The following is an 8,794-nucleotide window of genomic DNA, read 5'->3' on the forward strand; positions in this document are numbered from 1 at the left end:
GAGTCTCCTAGGAGTGGTATTTAGATTGTTTCCAATATTTTGTTATGAGAAACAAGGGTGCGATGCTGACCTGTTCAGATGTTGTTTTGTATTTGCAGAGGTGTGTCTTGGGGGTGGGCAAGAGTAAATCCCTAGGAGTGGGATCAAAGCGTCAAAGGGTAAGTGCTTTGTAGTTGGTTGGATATTGCCACATTTCCTCTGGAGGGGCTAGCCATTTTGCATCTTATTGTGTCTTCCCCAAGAGAGTGTTGTTCAGGTCTAGAATTTTTGCCAGAATGAAAGGTAAGAGATGGTACCTGGGTGTAGTTTTAATTTCTATTCCTCTTGTTAAGAATAAGGTTGAATATCTTTTCATATGTCTAAAAGGGCTATTTGTACATTGATTTTCATGAACTATGTGGTTATGTCTTTTGCTTGGTTGGCAAGTTTGTGGTCTTTCACCCCTCTCTTTTGAAAGGATTTTATATATTAGGGACATTATTATAACATATATTAGGATTTATATTATTAGGGATATATATTTGTCTACAATATAGATTATGCTTATAGTCCATGGTTTCTCATTTATTGTGTTTTTTACTTTGCTTACATTGATTTTTTAACCATAAAAAGGTATATCTTTATGCAATCAAATTATCAGTCTTTTTATTGATTGCATATGGAGTTTTCATCATATTTAGAAAGGATTTCTCCATGCCCATGTTGTAAAGGAATTCATTCATAATTTTTTAAAAACACTTTACATTAGCTTTCTAACCCATTTTGAATTTATTCTAGTTTATGGTGTGAGGAACGAATTCAATTTTGTCCAAGTATAAATACCTACTACAAAACCATTTATTAAAAAGTCTATCTTTTCCCCCAATGATTTGAGACATCACATTTAACACATACTAAGCTTTCTTATGTCCTCAGGTCTGTTTCTGGCTTTTGTGTTGATCTTTCTGTCTACTTATGCCCTAGGATCACATTTTTACTTAAAGAAGCTGTATAATATGTTTACAGTAGTTAGCCTTTATTTCCCTTTTGTGTGGTTTCCCTATTTTTGCACGTTTATCTTTCCATTTGAACATTCAAATCATCTTATCTGGCTCTGGGGTGGGGGGACAATTTGGCATTTTTATGGAGACTTTGACATCTTTATGATGCTGAGCCATCTTGTTCAGGAATAAGACGTGTCTTTTCTATTTGCTGAAGTTTGCTTTTGTGGGAGGATATTGGATCCCTAATTAGAAATTTCACATCTTGTGCTAAGTAGGATAAACACAAATAAACTGACACACAGACAATTTTAGTGACTGCAGAGTTTTAAAGATAAACAGAAAAGATTCTTTGCTACTGGAGAGAAGACGTTGATTTCCCCAATAAAGCAAAGACAATCCAGACATCTCATCAGTAGCATTAGATGCCCTCAAACATAAAACAGCTGAGGAAGAACAACTGTCAATCTAGAATTATATACCCAGAGAAGCTATCGCTCAAGAGAACAAAGTAAAGACACTTTCACGCATAAAAAGACAGGAATGGTTTACTTGCACAGATGGCCCCATCCTTCCACAAGAAAGCTACTAATGGATGCACTTAAGCAAAAAGCAAAGTTCACTCTGATGAAGGAGTGGGACACAAGCAACAAGAGTGAATGAAGACGTCATTGAGTAATTTGATAAATCTTACTAACCACTGAACTTAGTAAAACTGTTTTTGTGTTTACAAAAGATAGATGTGCACTTCTATAGGGCAGTAACATGGAAAATGGGAGGGAAGAAGCCCTTTTCTTGCTTGAGGGAAAAACAGAGACATTATGTAATTTTAGGGAAAAATATAAAGTATATTTGTTTAAAAAATGTATGGGTAGCAAAAAACAAACAAACAAACAAACAAAACAGAAGTGTAAGCTATCATTTCCAAAACAGTAGAAGAAAAGGAAAGAAGGAAACTTTACCAATCCATAAAAGAAAGTAAGGGGAGGGAGGCACATGGTAAATAAAAAAATATGAAATGAGATGACAGAATTAAATCCCAATATGTCAGACATCACAATAAATGTGATTGGGTTAAGCTCTCCTATTAAATATCTAATTGGATTTAAAATACAGTTATTTGGGGCGCCTGGGTGGCCCAGTTGGTTAAGCAACTGCCTTCGGCTCAGGTCATGATCCCGGAGTCCCGGGATCGAGTCCCACGTCAGGCTCCCTGCTCAGCAGGGAATCTGCTTCTCCCTCTGACCCTCCTCCCTCTCATGCTCTCTGTCTCTCATTCTCTCTCTCGCAAATAAATAAAAAATCTTAAAAAAAAAATTAAAATACAGTTATTTGCTGCTCATAAATAAGAGGTACACTTAAAACCAGATGCCTCAGAAAGGGTTATGATTATAAGGTTGTTTTAAGTTAATTCTTTGTACCCTGTATTTTTTCTAACCCCCAGTGCAAGAATTTACATTTATTTTGGAAAACAGCTTGTTCAATCAGCCCCTCATTTCCAGGCTGTTGGGGTTGGTTGGTCTGATCCTGTCACCCAGTATAGTCACTGTCTCCCCAGATTCATGTCATGTCCCCCTTTGATGGTTTCAAAAGAAGGCTAAGGAAAGAGGCCTAAGACACTCCACTAGAGACTCCAACTCCCTAATAGTCCTTATCTGGATGATTTCATTCAACAAGTTGCAGATTCACCTGGCCATCTCCTCATTCATCCTATTTTCTCATCGTGTACAAAGAACTTAACATGCCAGGGCTTTGACCTCCAAGATGCAGAAAGAACTCTTGATAATAACAGACTTACCACATCGCAGGTTGTTTTGCTGTAAATCCCCAAGCAACCTAAACCGCTTTCTTGAGCTGGAGAAGGAAAACATCAGCTGACACACTAGGCTGCATTCCTGCTGCTTAATTAGCACGTCACATACCTCCCGTACTTCAAAATGCCTTTGATGTGAATTCTTTTGTTTTCAGTTTGCAGTAATTGAGAAATAAAGGTTCTAAGTCAAGAAACAATATCAGGACAAAAGCAGTAGCTGTGCACTAGTCATTTGGCGTGTTTTAAGTGTAGCCTTCTTAAGATATTCATTGAGAAATTCGGGCGAGGCATGCCAATGGTGCACCTGTCTCTTTCAGCTGATACAAGAATAATTAATTACATGAAAATGACTTCCATTGGAGGTTAATTTATTTTGGTTGACAGTCACATACATACGCAGATATGTCTTATGCTGCAGTTGAGGAGAGCTTTATTTAGAACATTTTATTTATATCTTGGGTGATTTCATTCCTAAGAAATTGAGGGAGAGAAAGAGGAGACGGTGCAGGAAGGCAATAAGAGAACATTTCTCACCATTTTTTTTTTTAACAATAAAGAAAAAAGGCCAATGTCATGGCTAAGAACTTGGCTTCCTCCCCAGGACAGAGTAGAACTCAGACACACTGAAGGGAAGGCTCTGGTGTGTCCTGGGGGCAGGTAAAGAGCTGGGGGCAAGGGCAGGGTGGGACCTGCCAGGTCTTCACTCCCTTCCTTCCGAGAGGTCAGGGGTGGGCTGGAGGTTGCCACCATGCTGTGTGTGAAGACAAGACAGCATGATTTTTAGTGCCTCAAAATCAGTCCACCCGCCCCTGACAAATGTGACCCCAGCCTTCCTGGGAGCCAAGAGGGACACATCTTTCCAAATAATGGCTAAATTTTATTGTTACGGAACCTGGACTGGATCACCCGACAGAAGAACCAAGCGGCACCTGGAGATCTTGGAGGATAGGAGGTTTATTTAATGCCGGTGGGCTCAGAGGCGAGTGGTCTCCAAGGGTCTGAGCCCCGAGCACAAAGGGGGCAATTTATACACTTCTACTTCCACATACTTGGCGCGTGCAAAGCAGAGCAGGGAGAAGAACCCGGAGAAGCCCTGGGGCAAGGCCTGGGACTCTCTAGCTGGCTCAGTTGGCCATCTTAGGACACATTTTTTCCTTATCATCCCCCCTTTGATGCCCCTTTAAACACCTAGTTTAGAGGGCACCATTTTCATCTTCTAAGGGGCGATAGTGAGTGAGGAGCAACTGGAGTCTGATTTTAGCAATTTGAGCAGTGATAAACCTAGTAAGGGCATTAAGAATGCAAGGACCAAATGCCACTATGAGGAGAAACAATAGGAGGGGGGCCGACAAGGGGGGCGAACCAAGGGACCCATTGTGAGAGGGAATCCCACCAAGTTGTCCACTGGAGTGGTTCCCACCAGCGATGTACTCATTCCTGTAATTGGGTCAGGTTTCTTGGACCACCCCTGACTCATTAGCATAGAAACAACATTCCTCCTGTAAGAAGAGGCATAGCCCCCCCTGCACAGCCCTGAGTAAGTCGAGCCCACACCTGCTTTGGAGGACCACTGAGGCCAGTGAATCGAGTTGAGATTGGTTGAGAATGACACCTAGGTATTGGACGGGACCAGGCTTTATACAGATCCAGCAGTCAGATGCTAGGGGTGGATTTGAGTGGTTAAGTGCTTGGTGGGAGGCATTAATCATACCTAACAGTTGCGCTATAAGGGGACCCAGGGATGCGCCAGGGCGAGTTATTTTCTGCCTGACTCCGTGGGTTGACTGTAAGGCTTGGAGTGAACATGGACTTAATCATAAATTTGGCCATGGGGTCGGTCCCCATAGGGTGATATTGGCCCAACAGGAGAATGATTCCTGTAGCCCATGATGTGGCATTGGGTTCTAAGACTGAGAGGGTGAGTGGTATACAGTGATTGTTAGAGCAAGAGTATGGGGTGGCGTTGCATGACAAGGAAACCCGGATGTCACTGTGCTGTTTGAGGTGCCACCACCTGATGGATCATCATTCCATTCCCGGCCAAGTCGCTACCCATGATTCACATCCCCAGGCTTGCAAGCAGAACTGAGGGCAGGTGTTTGGCTGTTGAGGTGTAGGGCCCCCACAGATGTAGATATCTACCAGCCAGTAACCTGAGTGAGGGCCATGGTAGGAACACCGTCTATGAGGTTCCCAGGAGGTATCAAGAAGCTGGAATCCATCAAAATGGAGGTTAACCTTTGATGTGTGCCCATCCCAGGTGGAAGAAGTCAGTGGGGGCACTGGTGCAGGATTGAGGGTGATAAGCTGGAAAGTCCATTTGCCAGTAACGGTGATACGAGAGTTTGCCCCCCCGCCGGGCCGGGCAAGCTAGAGGCAGTGAGGAGGAACTGCACACCAGGTAGCAGAAAACCGGGACTGACTGGGGCCAGGAAACCATGGTGACATGCGCTCAGGAGTAGACAGCAGAGGGCCAGTAAAAGTGGGGTCTATGACCTTAGGTAGAGGGAGCCATCATGGCTAACCCATCAGCAGATGAAACCTGTGGACAAGTAAATGCAGTAATACACCCTAGGGACACCCAATAAGCAATGACAATAGCAAGCCTCTGGGGGAAAGTCCAGTCAGGAGGGGCAACAGTGTAGAGTCCGATTCCCAAGATGAGGGAAATCACGCCAATGAGAGCGAGTGACCATGGTGAGCAGGTGTCCATCAGTCGGTGGGGTCTTGTCGAAGGTGAAGCCAGAGTGGGTTTGTGAAGTCTGGCTGGACTCTCCACTGGCATGGCTCCTCAACCGAATGATGAGCTTTCTTCATTCTGGAGTGGTGGACCCACGGGGTGACACCTGAGACCTTGAGGGCAGTGGGGGTGGTTAGTACAACAGTGTGGGGCCCTGTCCACTGCAGTTTGAGGGGGTCTTTCTTCCAATCTTTGACCCAAACTGAGTCCACTGTCTGGAAGGGGTGTACCTGAGACCCTAAGGAGATTGGGGCCCTCTCGACGGTGTACTTTTGTAATTTATTTAGGGTGGCCCCCAGGGCCTGAAGCTGCTCCTTTATCCCTTTATCTCCAACATGATGCAAGTTTCCTGGAAGGCTTCCCAAGCACGGGGGAGGCCGTCCATATATTAATTCGAATGGGGAGAAACCTGATGTCCCGGGCGTGCAGCAGATCTGGCCATGGGAGGTTAGTCTCCTGACAAAACTTTGCTAAGGTTCCCTTGAGGGTGCGATTCATTCGCTCTACTTTCCCTGAACTTTGGGGCCAGTAAGTGGTGTGGAGTCTCCATGTGATGTTGAGAGATTTGGTCAAGACTTGTACAACGTCTGCCACAAATGTGGGTCCACTGTCACTATGGATTGTTAATGGCAGGCCGAACCGGGGGGACGATCTCCCGCAAGACGACTTTAGCTACTTCCCGGCTTTGCTCCGTCCTGGTCGGGAAGGCTTCGACCCACCCAGAGTATGTGCATACTATTTCTAAGAGATATCTGAACCCTCTGCTTGGCTCTACATCTGTGAAGTCTACCTCTAGATCTTCGAAGGGGGTTGCTCCCATCCTCTGGACACCTGGCAGGGGCCGTGGTGCAGACCGAGCATTATTTTTAGCACATGTCATGCATCGTTCACTCGTTGCTTGGCATAGTGCTGGCAGCCTCTTGAGAAGGCCTCTAGTGCAGTTTTCCCTTATGAGTGAGTCGGTGGTGTTCCTTGACTAGATGCCCTCCAGTTGCTGTTGGAACAAAGATGTGCCCATCTGGCATCATCCACCATCCCTTTTCAGTTAGGGTGTCTCCCTCAGCCATGGCCCATTCCTTTTCCTTTTTAGTGTAACTAGATGGAGGGACTTCTTCCAGGGGTGCCAGGGCCATGGTGAGGGAAGGGGCTCTGTCCATGTCCTCACTGGCTGCGGTCTTGGCTGCCTCATCTGCCAGACGATTTCCCCGCACTATGGGGCCGTCTCCTTTCTGGTGTCCCTTACAGGGCAGGATTGCTACTTCCTTTGGAAGCCAGATGGCTTTGAGGAGTCTCAGTATCTCCTCCTTGTTTTTGACAGCTTTTCCTGCTGCGCTTAGGAGGCCCCTTTCCTTGTAGATGGCTCCATGTATATGTACAGTAGTGAAGATGTACCGAGAGTCAGTGTAATGTTGACTCGCTTGCCTTCACCGAGGCTGAGGGCTCGGACTAAGGCATATAATTCAGCCCATTGAGCTGACCATCCAGCTGGTAATGCCTTAGCTTCTAGGACTTCAGTGGTTGTGGTTACTGCATAACCCGCTTTCCGGGCATCCTCTTGTAGGTAACAGCTGCCATCGCTGAACAGGGTGAGCTCTGGATTCTTTATGGCTTGATCCCACAGATCTGGATGGCTCACGTAGACTTCATCAGTCACCTCGGAGCAGTCATGGTCCGCTTCCCCCTCTTCCGTGTGGAGAAGGGTTGCTGGATTTAATGTCCTTACTGTTTCGAGGGTGACCCGCGGGTTTCCACAGAGAAGCCCTTGGTATTGTGCTAGCCGAGAGTTGGAAAGGAAGCGGTGTCCCTGTGCATTCATGAGGGACACAACTCCGTGACGTTAAGTTCTTGCCCCAGGGTAAGTTTGTCCGCCTCCTTGATGAGTAGGACTGTGGCTGCCAGCACCCTGAGGCACGGTGGCCATCCTGCTGCCATGGGGTCCAGCTTCTTTGACAGGTAAGCAACTGGCCATTGCCAGGGTCCAACAGTCTGGGTGCTATTTTTTCCTTTTCATGCACAAAGAGATTGAAGGGTTTTTCTACATCTGGTAGGCCCAGGGCTGGAGCCTGCCCCAGGGCGGTCTTTATCTCTGTGAAAGCGGCTTCTGCTTCCTCAGTCCAGGCAGGGGGTTCTTGATCTGGTCCCCCTAAGAGATCATAAAGGGGTCTTGCTATTGCCGAGAACCCAGGGATCCAGATGTGGCAGAATCCTGCAGCCCCCAGCAATTCTCATAGGCCCCTTTTTGTCTGGGGCTGTGGCAGGGAGATGATGATCCTTTTCCTCTCCGGCCCTAGTTCTCTCTTCCCTTGGGTGAGGAGGAAACCAAGGTACTGGACCTGTTGTTGGCAGATTTATGCCTTCTTCCATGAGGCTCGGTATCCCGAGTCTGACAGGAGCTGTAGGAGGGCCTTTGTGCCTTTTGTGCAGTCGTCTTGTGTGTCACTGGCGAGGAGGAGGTCATCCACATACTGGAGGAAGGTGCATCGTGTGGCCTCTCTTGGGAAGCTGGTGAGGTCTGCGGCCAGCATTTCCCCAAAGACGGTTGGTGAGTTTTTAAACCCCTGCGGGAGGCGCGTCCAAGTCAGGGCATCTGGGGCCCTGTATCAGGTTCAGACCATTCAAAGGCAAATAGTGGCTGGCTCTGGGGAGCTAAGTGGAGGCAGAAGAAGGCATCCTTCAAAACTAGGCAAGTGAACCATCTGGCCGACCCTGGGATTTGGCCAAGGAGGATGTATGGATTCAGGACCACTGGGTGCAGAGAGATGGTCACCTTGTTGATGGCCCGCAGGTCTTGAACTGGTCAGTATCCCCCTCCTGGCTTCTTGACTGGCAGGAGTGGGATATTCCAGGCCGACTGGCATTTGACTAGAATACCTGCTTCTTTGAGTTTGGTCAGATGTTCTTGGATACCGATCTTAGCTGCTTGTGGAAGGGGTTATTGCTTTTGCCTCTGAGGTTGGGCTCCTGGGATCAGTTCAACAATGATAGGGGCCTGATTCCAGGCTAGTCCTGGTGGGTTGTTTTCAGCCCATACTGAAGGCGAGTCTGAACTCCAGTGGGCTGCTTGGTTGGGCCTGGGCACAGAATAGCCTCCATTCTTCTTCCCTCGGCGTGGTAATTGCTAGGATTAGAGACCCCGTCTCCTCTTGCCTTGGGTTCAGTCAGAGGCTAGTGTGTCCTGTGGGCTCAAAGGTTATCTGAGCCCTAAGTCTGGAGAGTATGTCTCGGCCCAGGAGAGGAATGGGGCAATCGGGCAGATAAAGG

Source organism: Neomonachus schauinslandi, chromosome 5 (genome assembly GCF_002201575.2).
Source record: "Neomonachus schauinslandi chromosome 5, ASM220157v2, whole genome shotgun sequence".
NCBI lineage: Eukaryota > Metazoa > Chordata > Mammalia > Carnivora > Phocidae > Neomonachus > Neomonachus schauinslandi.